Raw genomic sequence first — 21,239 nt, 5'->3', positions numbered from 1 at the left:
TTCCAGGCCCAAGGAGAATAAAATAAATCTCACAACAGTACTTGGAAGCTTATTATTTATCAAGATTTGGATGATCGTCAAACATGAAGAAAAGGATTTTGTTGTTTCATATGTACTCTTTAAATATTAAAGTGAACAAATGTCTTTAAATGCAAAGAGAAAATATACAAGATTCTCCTTTAGTTTTCCTGATGAAACATAAATAAGATACACTGACCACATTGACGATCAACATGTATTGAATAAATTTTTAAATGGTCAGATGAGAAATAGTGATAAATTATATATAATTATATATTTGCACCTCTTTGCTTTACTTGTCTTTGTACCAAAAGGTTGGGGGATGGGGAGCAATACATTACATTGCATTCATTTTTAATATTAGTTTCCCTCACTTCCCCCCATTCCTCTTTGCATGAATAGTGTATGTTATAGGTAATTAAGCTGAAATCCCACAGGCTGCTTTCCTAATGTGATCATTTAAACACAGGCCAGATGCTAACACAAACACTACTTGTACAAGAACTTCTCCACTCTTGAGAGTCCTCCTAGAATGTTCCATGGACAGTTTTAGAATTTTTATTTTTGAAAACTGGCATACAAGACATTTTCCACAACAGAAAAGAAACCAACAACACCCTATTTGCAGCAGAAGAAAACACCATTGAGATGAGGTCTTAAAAACACATTTGGATGATGGCAGATCACAAGACACTTGGCTCTGGAATCAAGATATCAGGTTTCCATCAAAAATATATAGACGGGATATGAATAAACCCTCCTGAAAACTCACGCTTCTCTACTGGCTTGGGATTCAGAGTGGGGATCAGTAACACTCACAGATGACTCCAGAGAAACAAGAATCCCACCTGCAGACAGATGAGAAGGAGGAATTTTCCTTGAGTGCTTTGCTTGAGACACGTCAGAAACAAAATAGTCTATCACATCTTTCTAACAACATCGGCTGGTACTCTCTTGCCAACAACTCAATTGGTTCAGAATGTTAAACTTAGAGAATTGCATCATCTACCTCAGAAGGCTACAGGCTCACTCCTGCCTAACCAGTGGGAAAATGAAGACATGAAATTCAGTGGTGTCCTAGAGTCAGCAGCCCATCCAATTTTACTTTGTCTTTGAACCCCTTGCAGAAGACAGCACAATCGGGTAGCTATAAAGGACATGTTTTCAATCTATCCTCAATCAGAAATATTCCATTGTGCCATCTAGATCTACTCTCCACTCTGCTCTGTTCCACTCCATGCAACAAGGGCTGCCCAGTACAGACTGTACCAACTGGGCCTGATTAATGGAGCACACTGGCAGGAGATTGAGGGGGTGAGAAGAGGGAGGCCTGGGTATTTATTTCCCAGTCCCACCCGCTGCCAGATTGCAAGGGTTTGGCTGCTGCACCACCAAAGGCCACAGGTCCTTTCAAATGCCCTCTCCATATGGCCACTCTGTCTGGATTCTTCAAACCAATTGTACTTCAGGCCTGGGAGTGGCAAAGCAGAGCAAGCATCCCTGTATTAAACATCCCCAAAGTTACCAGTTCGAGTGTTCCATCCGTGCTGACCATGTGTGAGTCCACAGTGGTCGATTACTGATGGCTTTCCCCAGTGATGTTGCACTGAAGACCGGCACACGGATCATAGTAACAAGTGCTGTCACTCCATGGTGCTGTCGCCCTTGGGCATGAAAGCAAGGGAAAAACCAGGAAAAAATTCCATGTTTCCCCTTCCTGCCATAGATGTTTATCATAGTAGGTAAAGGCTGGGCCACAGGTAACTTCATTCTAGCATCAGGTCTTTGATTTTAAAATTTAGTTGAGGCTTATTGGTGATTTCCATTTTCATGTTGCATATATTCAAATGTTAATGCCAATATCAAGAAAGGGAATTATTTTCAAGTACAATAATATTTTAAACTTTAAAACCACGTTGTCTTATAGAACTTAAAACCAGTAGATGATAGTTTTAAAATTGATTCAGTTTTTGTTCCATAGTCTGTCCCTGTTTTTGTGTTTTTTCTCCAGTCTTCCCATGTATATAACAACAAGATCTTTATTTCTTTAGTAATCAGTAATCTGATTTCTTTAGTAAACTCTTAATTTCCCACTTGAAGCCATTTAATCCTCTTTAAGAGGGCAAGTGTGTCCTAGAAACTAGAGCAAATAATACAGTATACCAATCAAATTCTTTTCCTTTAAGTAAAACTCAACTTTTTTGTGCTTAAATTTGTCTTTTGGCAAAATGAATGACAATGAGTTACTGCCTCTGCACTTTAACAGCCTGAGTTACAAAAAGCTGACGATACCTCCATGCTCCTGTTGATCCCAGGTTTACTACAGAAAGATTTCATTCTTATACCATGAAACACGGTGCCTTCTAACACACAGATGCAGCAGAAGATTGTCTCAAAAATAATTCTTTAATATTAAAATATATTTGACTACAAATGAAATAAAAGGAAATGCATTCATCTGTATATGAGATGTAAATACAGATTTCTTTCTTAATGAAAATGTGTTCTTGAGCTATCAGCATCTTTCAGCCAATTGTTAGATGAGCTTATGGTCTTAACTGTCAAGACTCTGCCTAGATGACTTATTATTATTTTTTTTTTAACATTGAAATAAAACTTTTTACTGTCTGAAAGGCAGAACAGATATTTGGATCACCGGAAAAAAAAAACCAGGACTACAGAGCTTGGTGGGTGTGATTATGTGTCTTTCCTATTCGCTATACATCTAGAATGCATCATTCATTCAAAAGCATTTATGAATAAACAGTTAATAATACAGTATAAAGCATTATTATTATGGTTTTGACCGTAAGCTGTGAGAACACAGATAATGTAGCAGTTAGTTCTAGAGCTTGGGGTGGAGGAAGGAGGGGAAACTCATGCTTATGTTGGGCATTGAAGGATGGGTAAGTGTTCACCAGACAGGTAGGTGAAGAAGGCATTCTAGGCAGAAAAAACAGCACATGAAGGCCCCAAAGTGTGAGAACTGATGTGACCTGGGGATAGAGATAGAGCTTATTGACTTTATCCTATGGGCAATGGGGAGCCTTTAAATGAATTTGACGGAGAGAAAGGACATAATCACATTTTATTTTTTAAAGATTATGTTGTTTGAAATTTGGATGAATGGGAGAAGGCTTGGAAACCATATATAGAGTCAAAGGTAAAAATTGGGTAAGAGTGTGGGTTTGATTTAGGGCAATGACACTAGAAGGGAGAAAAGTGGATTGATCTGATATTTTAGAGATACAAATCAAAAGAACTTTGGCTTGCTGACTTCCCGGGGAGCTCAAATGGTAAAGAATCTGCCTGCAATGAGGCAGACCTGGGTTCGATCCCTGGGTTGGGAAGATGGGGTGACAAAGAGTCGGACACAACTGAGCAACTAACACCTTTTGCGGACCAGCTCTATGTGGGGTGAGGGTGGGTGGGAGTGAGGAAGAGTGAAAAGAGTCAGATGATTTTGAAGTTTCTAACTAGTGAACCAGAGAGAGAATGATTTTGATTGTGGGCACACCCAGTTTGTGGTTGCTGCGTCAATCAGATGGAGATACTCCACTGACAAATGAAAGGCAAGATGGGAGCTCAGAAGTCAAGTGAGGGTTGAAGATGTGGATTTTGGAGATCATTATTTCATCAGCATTGATGCCATGGGGATGGATGAGATCCCAGAGGAAGCACACAGAAGAGGGAAGGAGAGAGGAAAAGACACAGTCTAATAGGCATGTGCTGTTTTCAAGTGTGAGTGTTCATTCCAGTTTTCTGGTGCCACCTCCTCATTTATCATTTAACCAGCCACCCTCCCCAACTCTATGCAGTACTGGTGAAGCAAACTTCGGGTGTCTGGTCCACACTTGCTTGCCTCCTGCCCCAAGATGAACAGAGTATGCCTCACATCACCCTGGCCACAGAGATTTGATCAGCACCATGGCAGTGATATGTTGGAGCCAGGTCCTTCCAGCTCACAAGTGGCATCATATCAGCAGCTTAAAGTCAGCCTCAGTGGAGATATTTACACCACAGAAATTGGCAAACATTGCAAATCAAGCCCTACCGCTGTCCCTGTGAAAAGTCAGCTTACTGGCACACTGGTGGATGTGGGCAAAACAAGGAACACTGTCCTGCAGACTTGATATACAGGTCTCAGAAGAGGTGTTTGTTTTCATCCTGGATTGCAAACTGTGAAGTGTGCCCATGCTGAATGTTCTTACTGTGTATCAGAGCCCCCTTAGAAGGACTTCAATCCAAGTAGGATGAGAGATGAAGGGACAGAACCCTAAGCACAGAATTTGTTGCTCTTTCATTTTTTCAATTAAAAAAAATTCTTAAAATTTTAAAAGGTGACATCCTTATAGAAAATCCCATTCAATATATATATATTCAGTTAACAAAATAATAAGAAAATACACACCTGAATAACCACTGTCCAGGTCAAGACATAGAATACTATCAGGTCCCCAGAAGGTAGACTGTCCGTTCTCTTCTTGTCCTTTCCTCTTGACCTTTGTAATATTCCATCTTGACTTTAGTAATATTCATTTCCTGGATTTGAAAAACAGATTTACAAACAATGTATACATTCTTAAACACAAAAGTATCTCCCTTCCTTCCTTCTCTCCCTTCCTTCCTTCCTTCCTTTCATTTTTTCATTATCACTATAGGGAAGCCAGAACTTAGGGAAGCATGTTTTTCCTATGATGGGAAAAACTGGAATAGACTTATAAAGTTGATATAAAAGAGACAGTGGAGAAAGACAGAGGATACCAGAGAGAATAATTTAGGGCATAGCTGTAGTGAAGATGAAGAGATGGGGAACACAGTTTTCTGATGGAGGCCTTAGGTTTGAATGGAGGGTGAGAGTTGCCTCTTTATAATGGGAAAGAGGATTGGTTTCTACTTAGAAATGCCCAGACTACTTTAATTTATACAAGGTGCAGCTTAAAAATTAGTAAGCTCCCCCCCAGTTTCATCTTAGCCCATATGCTGTCCTCTGAACTTTTCTTTGGGACGTCTGATATCCCTGGGTTTTGCAGTTAGTGACCTGGGATCTCCTCTCCTTCCCTCCTTTGTGGGTGGTGACTCTGTGTCTGGCTCTGGCTCCTGGCACCTGGAACTCCCTCTCTCCCTGACACCGGGGCTGGCAGGGGCTTTGCCCTGACAGCTTCAGTCTATGGCCCAGCACCCCCTTTTTGCTTCTTTCGGAGTGCACAACACCCTGGCCCAGTTGGCATTTTACTTTCTCTTGTCCTAGTTTTGTCTCTAGGGCAACCAACCCTGTGTGGGATGGAGAGGGTACTGCCAGAAGGGGAGTAAGGTAGACAAATGTGAAGGTGGAGGTACAGGAAGCTGAGCTGCCAGGGTCCACTCCTGTGACATCCCTCACTGAATTGGCCTCCAAAGCCCCTGAGACCATGTCCCTATGGGGATTTCTAGGTGCTCTGCAGACTGTGTGCCCAAGAAGTTTTAAGACCTCAGATTCATTTCCCCGTCATCTTCCTGCTTCTAACAAAGCATGTGTTTAAGCCGCCTTGGCTGCATCAAAAACAAAACATTTCTGCAAATTAAAAGCTTTCTGGATTCCTTGCCTTGTCTCTGAGCTTGCTTTTGAAATACTAATTAGCAGGAGAAACGTATGCTTTGTGATTCCAAAAAAAGGAAAAGGGGAGACCTTGCTAAAGATAGCTAGCTCTGGTGGGAGTTTTTTTTGTTTTTTTGTTTTTTAAGCTGCAACTAAATGTCTATGTATTCCATCAGCATTTAGCAAAAGCTGTCTCCTGTCCTTAAAAATATGGAGAGCACTGAATGAGAAGTCTGTCCCAGGGCAGGTGGCAATGAAAGGCTTTGGTCTTTTGGAACTAGAGACTGAATTATGTAAAGATTCCTCTGTGCAGAAGCAGAGAGCTTAGTCAAGTGACTCCAAGCAGTGCCCTGACTCTGGACTTGAAGGGGTCAGCATGGGCGTGTGCACCATTTTAACTGAGCCAATACCAGAGCTTTCCATCTCATCCTAATAGATGTCAAAGGTCACTCTCTCCCTCCATTTGATGAATAACTGTAGCAACACCACATCTGTCTTATAACTGGCAGTGATTCTCAAGTTAGTGATAATGAGGGTCTTCCTAACAAGAAAGTCAAACGCTCTGGTGCCTGAGTTGAAGGCCACTGCTTCTGTCCACCTATCTCACATACATTTTGAGCCAAGGAGAACCCTGTTAGCTTGAGATACACAGTAATAACATATTAACACAGTAATGCTTTCAAAAATAGCAGTTTCTAAATAATGATTATAAAAACTCACAAACACCTTCTTTTCTTTATTAACCCAAAGAATAATAATATACCGAGCACAGCAGAACTGAACAAAGCAAGAAGGTTAAATCTGCTTCCTCATTTAGAAGAATTCTAGGAAACTGGAGTTGTCCCCACCCATCCCTACTGCACACCATTTGGGAAGAAGCTCTGTAGTACCAGTAGGTAATCGCATGGACAGGTTAGTGCTGTCCAGTGGCCATTTACAAATTAACATGGTAGATGGGGAATAACAATACAGTTTTAAGAAGGAATACAGGTTTCAAGAGTGAGGGACCAGGCCATTAAGGAAGACTGTCAGGCAGTGGTCCCAGAAGGTGATAAGCATAGATCACTCACCTAGAGCCAGACATCCTGGAATGTGAAGTCACGTGGGCCTTGAAAGCATCACTACAAACAAAGCTAGTGGAGGTGATAGAATTCCAGCTGAGCTATTTCAAATCCTGAAAGATGATGCTGTGAAAGTGCTGCACTCAATATGCCAGCAAATTTGGAAAACTCAGCAGTGGCCACAGGACTGGAAAAGGTCCATTTTCATTCCAATCCCAAAGAAAGGCAATGCCAAAGAATGCTCAAACTACCGCACGATTGCACTCATCTCACACGCTAGTAAAGTAATGCTCAAAATTCTCCAAGCCAGGCTTCAGTAGTATGTGAACCGTGAACTTCCAGATGTTCAAGCTGGATTTAGAAAAGGCAGAGGAACCAGAGATCAACTTGCCAACATCCGCTGGATCATGGAAAAAGCAAGAGAGTTCCAGAAAAACATCTATTTCTGCTTTATTGACTATGCCAAAGCCTTTGACTGTGTGGATCACAAGAAACTGTGGAAAATTCTGAAAGAGATGGGAATACCAGACCACCTGACTTGCCTCTTGAGAAACCTATATGCGGGTCATGGAACTGGACCATAGAACTGGACATGGAACAACAGACTGGTTCCAAATAGGAAAAGGAGTACATCAAGGCTGTATATTGTCACTCTGCTTATTTAACTTAGATGCAGAGTACATCATGAGAAACGCTGGGCTGGATGAAGCACAAGCTGGAATCAAGATTGCCGGGAAAAATATCAATAACCTCAGATATGCAGATGACACCACCCTTATGGCAGAAAGTGAAGAGGAACTAAAAAGCCTCTTGATGAAAGTGAAAGAGGAGAGTGAAAAAGTTGGCTTAAAGCTCAACATTCAGAAAATGAAGATCATGGCATCTGGTCCCATCACTTCAAGGGAAATAGATGGGGAAACAGTAAAAATTGCATCAGACTTTATTTTTGGGGGCTCCAAAATCACTGCAGATGGTGAGTGCAGCCATGAAATTAAAAGACACTTACTCCTTAGAAGGAAACTAGATAGCATATTGAAAAGCAGAGACATTACTTTGCTAACAAAGGTCTGTCTAGTCAAGTCTATGGTTTTTCCAGTGATCATGTATAGATGTGAGAGTTGGACTGTGAAGAAAGCTGAGCACCGAAGAATTGATGTTTTTGAACTGTGGTGTTGGAGAAGACTCTTGAGAGTCCCTTGGACTGCAAGGAGATCCAACCAGTCCATTCTAAAGATCAGTCCTGGGTGTTCTTTGGAAGGAATGATGCTCAAGCTGAAACTCCAGTACTTTGGCCACCTCATGCGAAGAGTTGACTCATTGGAAAAGACTCTGATGCTGGAAGGGATTGGGGGCAGGAAGAGAAGGGGACGACAGAGGATGAGATGGCTGGATGGCATCACTGACTCGATGGAGGTGAGTTTGAGTGAACTCCAGGAGTTGGTGAAGGACAGGGAGGCCTGGTGTGCTGCAATTCATGGGGTCGCAAAGAATCGGACACGACCGAGTGACTGAACTGAACTGAACTGAATAAAGTAGAAAGCCGAAAGTATGGTTTTGTTCTGTGAGAGGTCCTGAGACTTTTACTCAATGACCTCCAAGCCTGGAATTCATTTCAAATAGGAATTGGAAATTTCCACTCCCTGGCGGGCAAGTAAACACAAGTTCCTGGGACCAGCAATGCCTATACTCCTTAGCACATATTTCCTAGCAAATCAGCAGATTTACCAAAGATGGAGTCCTGGATTCTCTCCACCAACCAAACCTCAGATACAAAGCAGAATAAAAGACCCTCTCCATTTCTTACTTCCTTCATCTCTGAAGAGCATGCACAACAGAATGGCTGAAGAAGAAATGCGATAACAGGGTTTCTGTGTTTTTAGCCCCACAGTATTCTTTATCATGAGTCAGTGCTACAACTGAAGCCTTATTTAAAGACAAGAAATTACAAGTGCATTTTTTTCTTCTCACTAATTAACTCGTTGGCTCTTTGGTTATTTAGCTTTCAAAAAGACAGACATTTATTAAGCATATTCTACATGCTACATGTCTTCCCTGGTAGCTCAGATGGTAAATAATCTGCCTGCAATGCAGGAGACCTGGGTTCTACCCCTAGGTTGGGAAGATACCCTAGAAAAGGGAATGGGAACCTACTCCAGTATTCTTGGGGCTTCCCTGGTGATTCAGACAGTAAAGAATCTGCCTGCAATGTCGGAGACCTGGGTTCGATCCCAGGGTCGAGAAGATTCCTTGGAATACCATGCTCAGTGTTAAAGAATCAAAAGAGAAAACAGACAAAAACATGATATCAACCCTTGAAATATTCTTCGTACCTGGCAGAAAATGATAGATTAAAAAAAAGAGAGAGAGAGAAATAAGATCTTTCAGCTGCTATTAATGGAAATATTTACTGGAAGCAGTGAAGAAACCAAGGCGAAAATAGTGTATCAATTGTATGTATATGTGTGTGCATGGAGGGGTGGCCAGCAGTGGTGGGGGATGGGTGTTGCAGGTTGATTAGACATGTCAAGATGAGTTGGCATAAACCAGGATGCCAGGGTAGAAAAGGGCATTTCAAGGAGGGGTCCATGAAGGTGCAAAGCAACCAGGATATGAGAGAGAGGAGTATAAGCCTTTCCATAAAGTGGGGCCCTGGAGAGTTGGTGAAGGAATTAGTGACAGGGATGAAAAAGTGGCCGGGGCCAGACTGCAGAAAGCCAGACTGCCTTCTGTGTTGCACTAAGGAGCTCGGACTCTACAGTCAGGCAAAGATTAAAGCATATGCAGACTGCAAAGAGTTCTGGAACAGTCACCTCTTCACCTGTGTCGGGGACAGACTGGAGGGCAGGGGGTCAAGACAGACAGACTACCACAAGGGCACATCCGGTTGAGACTCCACTAAGAGGACGGGGCAGGGAGAAGAGGAGCCGCACAGAAGGAGAGTGTGAGAGGAGGAGGAAGTGGGTCACTCCCAGGTCTGGATTTGGGTGAGGGGTGGTGAATGTGGAGAGAGGGAGGCAATGGGGACAGAGAGGAAGAGGACCAGTTCACTCCACTTTCTGAACTGGTATTGTCTGGGGGATGCCAGGGTGAGCAGTCCAGCAAGCAAGAGGATACTTGGGTCTAGAGCAGGGGTTCTTATACAAAAGACTTTAGGCCTGTGAACTTGAGCAGAAAAAAATTACAACTCATTGTCACTAACCTCTAACTCAAATTTTGTATTTCCTTTATGTGCCTAGGCAACAAACCGCAGTGGCATCAGCAGTACCTCCGCCTCTGTCACAGATAGAAATCACAGTTTCATGCCATTTTGCAGTTACTGCAGACATGTTAAAATATTGTTTACATTTATTTCTTCAAAATGATAGTAGTTACTCAATATGCTGGAAAAGACAATTATTTAATATTAACAAAAAAGCGTAAGTGGCACTAGTGATAAAGAATCTGCCTGCCAGTGCAGGAGATGTAAGAGATGCGGGTTTGACCCCTGGGTTGGGAAGACCCCCTAGCAAAGGGCATGGCAACCCACTCCAGTATTCTTGCCTGGAGAATTCCATGGATAGAAGAGCCTGGTGAGCTACCGTCCATAGGATTGCATAGAGTAGGACTCGACTTGAGCGACTTAGCACGCATACACATTATGTAACATTTATTTTTCATAACTTTTTAACATTTTTATTGGAGTATAGTTGATTTACAATGTTAGTTTCAGGTGTACAGCGATGTTAATCGGTTATACATATACATCTCTCTACTCTTCTTTTAGATTCTTTTCCCATATAGCCCATTACAGAGTATTGAATAGAGTTCCCTGTGCTGTACAATAGGTCCTTTTTAGTTATATTATATATGTATTAGTGTGTATATGTGAATCCCAATCTCCCAGTTCATCCCTCTCCATCCCATTATCCCTTGGTAACCATAAATTTGTTTTCTACATCTCTGTCTCTACTTCTGTTTTGGAAATAAATTCACTTGTACCCTTTTTTTAGATTCCACATATAAGCAACATCATATGATTTTTGTTTTTTTCCATCTGACCTACTTCACTCAGATCCATCCATGTTGCTGCAAATGGCATTATTTTGTTCTTTTTTATGGCTGAGTATTTTTCATAATTTTAATAACTGTCTTTCAACATGACTTATTTCATTTGTAATCTCATGTATTTTATGTGAAGCATTTTAAAAACATGGAGGAAGGAGTTTATGGGCTTTGGCAGACTGCCAAATACATCCATGGACCAAAGAAAGGTCAAGAATCTCTCTAGTCTAGAGTTTGAAGCCTTTGGGACTGGTCAATAATTCCCGGATTTCTGCTGAGCAATGCTACACTGAGAAGGATATGACCTACTCCTGGGGCTCCTTAAATAGACTGGGACTGAAAGGCAATAGTTCACTGCAAAAAGAAACAAGGTTCGTGCTTACCCTGGCCTTCTCCCTGACGTGACTGGCCTTCATAGATCCAGCTCTCATTCAAAATGTGCTCTGGGCTGGTTTCATTTCTTGGTCTTGAGGAAATTGTGCAGATGAGAACCATGAGTCAAGGTGATGATGTAGACACTCTTAAAATGAACATCACTCCGCAGAGTTTGAATAGTCTCAAAATCAGTTCAGCCTAGAGGAATGTCAAGCAAAGTGTAGAACTATACCTAGGAAGGTCTTCTCCTTTCCTGAATCCCGATCCTAATGTTCAATAGGCCATAAAGAACACCGTGCGCAGTTGGGTGAATATCTGCTCAGCTAGCCACAGGTCATACGTGACCACAGGCCCTGTTATTTCACTGGAGACATCGAGCCTCGCTCTGGTCATGAGCAAGGTCCTTTCTCAGTCTCCTAAAGTTCAAAAGGACAAGAGGATGAAATGGACACTTGATCTTCATGCCATCCTCCTTCAGTCTCTAGTTCTGCATCTGGTAGCTGCTCTTGGGAGGCAAAACAACGAAAACTGCCATGCAACTTCCAATCTTTTAAGAACGTAGAAGTCTACTTTGGAAGGTCAAAACTCTGCAGATTCCCTTCTCGAAATCTGTCCCACCAGAATCTCACTCATGCTCACAGATTGCTGAATGCACATGGTTCATGATTCTGAAAATTAGAAAGAAACTAAAAGTGTATCAAGAGGCAACGGGTTAATTAATGAGGTTCATCCACACTTATGGAGTACTTCAAAGTGGTTGAAAAAAATACACCCATATGAACAGATATTCACTCTACATTTCACACAGTGAAAAAAACCTGCCGAATAATATACATAGTAGGGCCATTTTTAAAAAAGTTTCTGTAAAATGCTCACATATGTTCGTAAATGTCCAGCTAAGACTGACCTAAAAAGATGATCATGAACTAAACAGTACTTATTTTGGAGACAGTAGAATTTGGTAGAGGAGGAGGAGGAAGATGAGCGTTTCAAAGAGAAATTTCACTCTTTCCTAAAATATCTCCTTATTGTTTGAAGTACAAAATTGCCTTTGAGATTTAAAATATAATTGAAAGATCACATCAGCTCTCATCATATGTAATGGAAATCATCTGGTAATTGGGTTTTGAATTTTAATTTGTTAAGGAAACCAAGCTGTATCAGAAAAAATTCTGTCTCAGAATTAGGCTTAACTGTGAATAACAGATACCCAAAATAACAGTGTTTCAGACAAGCAAGGGCAGTACTTTGGAGGTAGACACTCCAGGGCTAATTTGGCAGCCGTGTTCCCATGCAGCTCCTCCCTGTGGAGAGAATGGCTTCACCCTGGTGGTCTAAGACAGAGCCTAGAGCAGCAATCGTCTCACCCCTGTCCTCAGAAGCTAGAGGAGAAAGGGACGAAGGCAGACTTGGATCCACTCTTTGCATGTTTTTCCTAAACCACTGGCCTCTGTGTTCCATGAGAGAGTCATACACAGTGAGTCTGCAATATGAGAGTGTGTGTTCTCTATGTGTGAGAGTGTGATTGTTGTTCAATCACCAAATCGTGTCCAACTCTTCATGACCCCACGGACCGCAGCATGCCAGGCTTCCCTGTCCTTCACCATCTCCTGAAATGTGTCCATTGAATTGGTGATGCCATCCAACCATCTCATCCTCTGTCACCCTCTTCTCCTTCTTCCTTCTGTCTTTCCCAGAATCAGGGTCTTTTTCAGTGAATTGGCTCTTTGCATCAGATGGCCAAAGTATTTGAGCTTCAGCTTTAGCATCAGTCCTTCCAGTGAATATTCAGGGTCGATTTCCTTTATGATTGACTGGTTTGATCTCCTTGATGTCCAAGGGATTCTCAAGAGTCTTCTCCAACACCACAATTCAAAACCATCAATTCCTTGGGTTCTCTGCCTTCTTTATGGTCCAGCTCTCACATCCATGAGAGCATGATACATATGAAATCTTGAGACACCCCTCCCTGCCTACTCTAGACAAGGCATGAGTGCCTGAAGCCCTCCTCTCAGGGATTGCTTTTCTTCTTCTTTGTTCACTCCACCTCCTTGTTCTCCTTCTGCATTTATTTCCTGCCCTCGTTCTCACACTGCTATTGGCCCAGCAGGCCCAGCTCAGAGCTGAAGGGTTTGCTGCTGCTGAGGTGGCACTGGGGGCTGCTTGATCCCACAGGAAGATGGCAGGATTCACAAATGAAAGCTCTTTTTCCAAGCAGAATTTTAGAATTAACTCTCAGAGTATGAGAAAGATACAAGAGAGAAAAGATGCAGTTTGTTCAGCCAAGTAGGGGTTCTGCTACTGGCCACAGAAACAGCTAACCAGGTGCGTGTGTGTGTGTGTGTGTGTGCGTGCGTGCGCACACACATGTGTGTTGTTTATGTGAGATTTTAGCTGCTTGGTCTCTCAACATCTGGGCTTCCCAGGTGGCACGGGTGGTAAAGACCCTGCCTGCCAAAGCAGGGGACATAAGAGATCTGGGTTCACTCCCTGGGTGGGGAAGATCCCCTAGAGGAGGGCATGGCAACCCATTCCAGTATTCTTGCCTGGAGAATCCCTTGGACAAAGGAGCCTGGTGGGCTACAGTCTATAGTGTCACAAAGAGTCAGACAGGACTGAGCGACTTAGCATGCATACACATTCTCAACATCTATTATTCAAACTCCTGAAATGTTTTGCCAACACCTTTCTTATGACATTTTACTTTCTCTTTTCTCCCTGATTTTATCAAGATAGAATTGTGATATAACATTGTATTAGTTTAAGGTACACAACATAATGATTTGATTTGAACAATGCAGGGGTTGGGGTACCACCCCCCAGACAACTGAAAACCCACGTGCAACTTTACTTTTGGTTCTCTCCATGGTTGGCATCCACCCATCTATGGATAGTACATCTTTAGTGAAAAAAAAATCCATGTATAAGTGGACTCATGCAGTTCAAACCCACGTTAAGGGTCAACAGCCTTACAAAATGACCACCCCAGTAAGTTGAATTAACATCCATCACCTCACACAGTTTCAATTTTTTATCTTGTGGTGGGGAATTTTAAGATGTAATCTCTGAGCAGCTCTCAAATATACAAAAGAGTATTGTCACCATGCTGGGCCATTACATCCCCAGGAGTAGAAGTTTGTGTCTTTTGGCCACTCATCTCCTTCATCCTCCGCCTTCTACTCCTACCTCTGGCAACTGTCAATTTATTCTTTGTTCCAGAGTTTGTTTTCTTCAGATTCCACATTTAAGTGAGATCATACAGTACTAGTCTTTCTCTTTACTTCACTTAGCATAATATCCTCAAGATCCATTCATGTCGCTACATCGCTACAAATGGCAGAATTTCCTTCTTAATGGTTGGATAATATTCCATTGTATATCTATCACATTTTCTCTATCCGTTTACCTGTTGATGAACACTTAGCTTGTTTCCATGTGTTGGCTGCTATAAATAAGGATACTGTGAACGTGGGGGATGTAGATAATTCTCTAACACAGTGACTTCATTTCCTTCAGCTACATATCCCAAAGTGGAATTGCTGCAATCTGCTTTCTCTTTTGTTGTAGTTATTTGTGTATCTACTTCATCTTTCCTACTGGATCATAAACTTCTTGGGGGCAGAGATTGTTTTGATGTGCCTGTGTATCTTTGGTATCTGGTCTGGCATGAGGCTGAGGCTTGATGTCCATTGACAGAACAAGTGCACCAAACATTATTGAAATGTGAAATAATGCATGACTTGTTAATCCTCCCAAAAAAGGCAGGTTACAGCTGCACAAAAATATTATGAGGCCCTTTTGAATACAAAATGGGAGGGCCTTTAAATGGGAGGAATATGTGAAAAAAATAAGATTACACCATGGCCTATGCTTCCACCTCTCTCCAGCCTCTCTTCCACCTGTAGTCCCTTATGTACTAGAGGTGACACTTTTCTCTCCCTGACACTGACAGTCCATCCCAGGGCAACACTGAACACATGCTCTCGTGAGTGGTTGAATCGGTGCTCACTGTGACTTCCAACCACATTGTTGATTCTCTCTGACTGTGGACGTTGCCTTGTACTTCTGTATCTCTAACAGAGTGCTGGATATCTAGTAAATGCTCAATGAATCCCCTTAAGATGATTAAGTCACCCCTGGATAGATTAAATAGAAATATGTTTCAGTTCAGTTCAGTTGCTCAGTCGTGTCCAACTCTTTGTGACCCCATGAACCGCAGCACACCAGGCTTCCCTGTCCATCACCAATGCCTGGAGTTCACTCAGACTCACGTCCATTAAGTCAGTAATGCCATCCAGCCATCTCATCCTCTGGCGTCCCCTTCTCCGCCTGCCCCCAATCCCTCCCAGCATCAGGGTCTTTTCCAATGAGTCAACTCTTCACATGAGGTGGCCAAAATATTGGAGTTTCAGCTTTAGCATCAGTCCCTCCAATAAACACCCAGGACTGGTCTCTTTTAGAATAGACTGGTTGGATCTCCTTGCAGTCCAAGGGACTCTCAAGAGTCTTCTCCAACACCACACTTCAAAAGCATCAATTCTTCGGCGCTCAGCCTTCTTCACAGTCCAACTCTCACATCCATACATGACTACTGGAAAAACCATAGCCTTGACTAGATGGACATTTGTTGGCAAAGTAACGTCTCTGCTTTTCAATATGCTATCTAGGTTGGTCATAACTTTCCTTCCAAGGAGTAAGCGTCTTTTAATTTCATGGCTGCACTCACCATCTGCAGTGATTTTGGAGCCCAGAAAAATACAGTCTGACACTGTTTCCACTGTTTCCCCATCTATTTCCCATGAAGTGATGGGACCAGATGCCATGATCTTCGTTTTCTGAATGTTGAGCTTTAAGCCAACTTTTTCACTCTCCTCTTTCACTTTCCTCAAGAAGCTTTTTAGTTCCTCTTCATTTTCTACCATAAGGGTGGTGTCATCTGCATATCTGAGGTTATTGATATTTCTCCCGACAATCTTGATTCCAGCTTGTGCTTCTTCCAGCCCAGCGTTTCTCATGATGTACTCTGCATATAAGTTAAATAAGCAGGGTGACAATATACAGCCTTGACGTACTCCTTTTCCTATTTGGAACCAGTCTGTTGTTCCATGTCCAGTTCTAACTGTTGCTTCCTGACCTGCATACAGGTTTCTCAAGAGGCAGGTCAGGTGGTCTGGTATTCCCATCTCTTTCAGAATTTGCCACAGTTTATTGTGATCCACACAGTCAAAGGCTTTGGCATAGTCAATAAAGCAGAAATAGATGTTTTTCTGGAACTCTCTTGCTTTTTCCATGATCCAGCGGATGTTGGCAATTTGATCTCTGGTTCCTCTGCCTTTTCTAAAACCAGCTTGAATATCTGGAAGTTCACGGTTCACGTACTGCTGAAGCCTGGCTTGGAGAATTTTGAACATTACTTTACTAGCATGTGAAGTATGTTTAGAAGAAGATAAATAGGAACACATAAATGAACTTGGTCTTTAAAGTTGTCTTCCTTTCCCTGTTTTATTTTTCTATAACACTTACCATCTTCTAACATACTGTCAGTTTAACTTATTGCATTTTGATGCTCTCCCTCTTCCCTCTGGCATCTAATGTCTCATACACTGTTGGTGGAAATAGAAGTTGTGATATCTATTTGGAAAACTGTTTGGCAGTGTGTACCAAGGTTATTTTTTTATACCGTTCATGAGGTTCTCACGGCAAGTATACTGGGGTGGTTTGCCATTCCCTCCTTCAGTGGGTCACAATTTGTCAGAACTCTCTGCCATGACCTGTCCGTCTTGGGTGGCCCTGCACAGCATGGCTCATAGCTTCATTGAGTTACACAAGCCCCTCCACCATGACAAGGCAGTGATTCATATGAATAAAGTTAGTGGATACAATGAAATTCCAGCAGAACTATTCACATCCTTAAAGGAGGAAGCCATCAAGGCTTTGCATTCATTATGTCAGCAAATCTGGAAGACCCAGAAGTGGCCACAGGACTGAAAAAGGTCAATTCTCATCCCAATTCCCAAGAAGGGTAACACTAAAAAATGTGCTAACACCTCAGACAATTGCACTCATCTCCCATACCAGTAAGGTCATGCTCAAAATCTTCCATGCTAGGCTTTAGCATTATGCAAGAATTTCCAGATGTCCAAGGTGGGTTTATAAAAGGAAGAGGAACTAGAGTTCAAATTGCCAACAGTCGCTGGATTATAGAAAAGAAAGGGAATTTCAGAAAAACATCTATCTCTGTTTCATTGACTGCGCTAAAGCCTTTGACTGTGTAGATCATGACAAACTGTGGAAAGCTCTTAGAAAAACTAGAATACCAGACCGTCTTACCTGTCTTCTGAGAAACCTGTATGTGGGTCAAGAAGCAACAGTTAGACCTCTGTATGAAATCTTGACTAGTTCAAGATCAAGAAAGGAGTATGACAGGGCTGTCTGCTGTCACCCCATTTGTTTAACCTATACGCTGAGCACATCATGAGAAATGCTGGGCTGGATGAGTTACAAGCTGGAGTCAAGACAGGCGGAAGAAACATCAACAACCTCAGATATGTGGATGATATCATTCTAATGGCAGAAAGTGAAGAGGATCAAAAGAGCCTCTTGATGAGGGTAAAGGAGGAGAGTGAAAAAGCTGGCTTAAGGCTAAATGTTAAAAAAAATCTAATATCATGGTATCTGGCCCTATTACTGCATGGCAAATAGAAGGGGAAAAGGTGGAAGTAGTGACAGATTTCTCTTCTTGGGCTCCAAAATCACTGGGAACAGTGACTGTAGCCATGAAATCAGAAGACAGTTCTTGCTTGGCAGGAAGGCGATGACCAACCTAGACAGTGTGTTGAAAAGCAAAGACATTGCTCTGCCGACAAAGGTCCATATAGTCAAGTCCACTGTCTTCCCAGTGGTCATATACTGTTGTGAGAACTGGATGGTAAAGAAGGCAAAATGCCAAGGAATTGATGCCTTCAAACTATAGTGCTGGAGGAGACTCCTGAAAGTCTCTTGGACAGCACAGAGATCAAACCAGTCAATCTTAAGGTAGATCAGCCCGGAATACTCATTGGAAGGACTGATGCTGAAGCTGAAGTTCTAGTATTTTGGACACCTGACGCAAACAGATGACTCACTGGAAAGTCCTTGATGCTGGGAAAGATCAGGGGCAGAGGAGAAGAGAACATCAGAGGATGAGATGGCTGGATGTTATCACCAATGCAATGAACATGAACTTGGGCAAACTCTGGGAGATGGTGAGGGACAGGGAGGCCTAGTGTGCTGCCGTCTATGGGGTCACAAAGAGTCAGACACGACTGGGCAACCGAACAACAACCAAGGTTATCGACTTCCTTGGTGGGTCAGACAGTAAAGAATCTGCCTACAATGCAAGAAACCCGGATTTGTTCCTGAGTTGGGAAGATCCCCTGGAGAAGGGAATGGCTACCCCCTCCAGTATTCTTGTCTGGAGAACCCCATGGACAGAGGAGCCTAGTGGGCTACAGTCCATGGGGTTGCAAAGAGCTGGACACAACTGAGGGACTAACACACACCAAGATTATTAACTCTCTCACAGTACTAACAATTCCTACACACACAAGACAGAAATTCTTGAAGGAAGGTCTGGGTTGGATGGCCACAGGCCTTGTTTATTTTTGTGTCTTCAGCTTCAGGATCTAGAAGCTGCAGTTTGGAAAGTACACAAGTTAGAAGGGATTCTTGATACATCATTTCTCCCCATCCTGCACATTTAAATCTTCCTCAATTCCTATCAATTACAGATACCCCACAAACATATTCTGCATCCCTATTTCTCTCCACACCGACTTCAATCACCCAATCTTAGCCTGCATTTCTCACCTACATTACTGCAATATTTCCCAAGTGCTCTCTCTTTCCACCCTTGCCTTCCCATCCCACCTCACATCCACTCAGTGACCCATGTGATGACTTCTTTTGAACCCGAAGTAAAAACCAATTTTGTTACCACAGACCCCAAGTGCTATAAGCCTGCCTGAGAATTTCTGATTTCATCTCACTGTCCATCATTCTTGCTCCTTAGTCTCCAAACATTCAAGTGGTTGTTTTTTAAAATCAGCTTAATCAAGTTGTAGTTCACCTATCATATAATTCACCCATTTAAAATGTACAATTGAATGTTTCTCAATATATACCATCACCACAATCAATATCAGAACATTTTATCACCTCTCCCCCAAATCCTGTGCCCATTAGAAGTCACTCCCCATTTCCCCCCAACTTCTCAGACCAAGGAAACACTAACCTGTTTTCTGTCTTTATAGGTGTGTCTGGTCTTATTTTTTAGCTCTTGAATCCACCAAGCTCTTTTCTGCATTAGGTGCATGCACATGCTATTTCCTCTGCCTGGACGTCTCCATGGTCTGCTCTCCAGGGCTCCCTGCACCCTTCACTCCAAACCTTGTGTGGCTGTTTCCTCTTCCTTCATGCTGAAATTAAAATGTAATCTACTCAGGGCTTTCCTGGATACCTTATCTAAGACTAGCTCCTTGTTTATTATCTTCTTATACCTCCACAGTTGGTAATCATTGGCTTACTGCTTTTTTATTGCTTTATTCTTTCCAGTTGATTTTAAACATAATGAGGGGAGTGAATAACTCTCTAGTTCTCTGTTGTAGCTCTAGTTTCTACTGCAGGGCTGGCACTGAGAATACCCTCAATAAACATTTGGTAAATGAATGAATAAATGAATGAATGAATATATAGCTCAGTTATCTGGCACTGCCTGGAAATAAGACATCTTGCTTATTTGAAAGCAGCAGATATTACAATGCATCATCATTTAACCAGCTAGGTTTTCTGCTGCTACAAGACAGGAGTTTTAGAACAAGCATCTTCAAATCATTTTGAACAGCTGGCCAAAAAAGTACGTATGCCCCCAAAATAAGGTTTAGTTGGCCCAACAAAGATTAAACAGAATGAACAGTTGCAATATGGTCACAGAATGCTGCTGTATGAGTGGCAGGGGTTGACATTTGGGAGGTTTCCCTTTTCCTCTTCCTCTTAAGATGGCAGTATTGATTGCTGCTCTTTTCCCATAAACACTAACAGCAGGACAATCACTTGTTAATGATTATCTGATCATCAGACCAGACAGTAACCCTGCCCACCAAGTCTTTATACAGCTATAAAGGATCCATTTAGTGCTTCATTAGTGCAAAAAGGTGGACAGTAATCCTCCTCCATCACCATCAACACTGGCCAAGATTCAGTAGTCAGCTCTGGGCAAAACCAGATTGCAAACCAATTGAAGAAAAGGATCTACTCTATTCCCAACTGTATGGACAGTTAACCTACCCACAACCAAACACATGTCCAGATCAGATCAGATCAGTCGCTCAGTCATGTCCGACTCTTTGCAACCCCATGAATCACAGCACGCCAGGCCTCCCGGTCCATCACCAACTCCCAGAGTTCACTCAGACTCACGTCCATCGAGTCAGTGATGCCATCCAGCCATCTCATCCTCTGGCGTCCCCTTCTCCTCTTGCCCCCAATCCCTCCCAGCATCAGAGTCTTTTCCAATGAGTCAACTCTTCGCATGAGGTGGCCAAACTGCTGGAGTTTCAGCTTTAGCATCATTCCTTCCAAAGAAATCCCAGGGCTGATCTCCTTCAGAATGGACTGGTTGGATCTCCTTGCAGTCCAGGGGACTCTCAAGAGTCTTCTCCAACACCACAGTTCAAAAGCATCAATTCTTCGGTGCTCAGCCTTCTTCACAGTCCAACTCTCACATCCATACATGACCACTGGAAAAACCATAGCCTTGACTAGACGGACCTTTGTTGGCAAAGTAATGTCTCTGCTTTTCAATATGCTATCTAGGTTGGTCATAACTTTCCTTCCAAGGAGTAAGCGTCTTTTAATTTCATGGCTGCAGTCACCATCTGCAGTGATTTTGGAGCCCAGAAAAATACAGTCTGACACTGTTTCCCCATCTATTTCCCATGAAGTGATGGGACCGGATGCCATGATCTTTGTTTTCTGAATGTTGAGCTTTAAGCCAACTTTTTCACTCTCCACTTTCACTTTCATCAAGAGGCTTTTGAGTTCCCCTTCACTTTCTGCCATAAGGGTGGTGTCATTTGCATATCTGAGGCTATTGATATTTCTCCCGGCAATCTTGATTCCAGCTT

The 21,239-nt window shown here is 42.5% G+C and overlaps 1 long non-coding RNA gene across 1 annotated transcript; it reads right to left on the bottom strand.

Annotated features, from left to right (window-relative positions):
- Positions 1-571: 571 nt before the first annotated feature.
- Positions 572-20,235, bottom strand: LOC113899523. Its single transcript, XR_003512924.1, has 3 exons — positions 19,349-20,235; positions 4,433-4,563; positions 572-869 (listed from the first exon to the last, which is right to left on the bottom strand). It is a non-coding gene; the product is annotated as an uncharacterized LOC113899523 (long non-coding RNA).
- Between the last annotated feature and the right edge of the window lie 1,004 nt (positions 20,236-21,239).

The sequence above is a fragment of the Bos indicus x Bos taurus genome, chromosome 10 (assembly GCF_003369695.1).
Source record: "Bos indicus x Bos taurus breed Angus x Brahman F1 hybrid chromosome 10, Bos_hybrid_MaternalHap_v2.0, whole genome shotgun sequence".
Lineage (NCBI taxonomy): Eukaryota > Metazoa > Chordata > Mammalia > Artiodactyla > Bovidae > Bos > Bos indicus x Bos taurus.
This window is presented reverse-complemented; position numbering and strand designations above follow the sequence as displayed.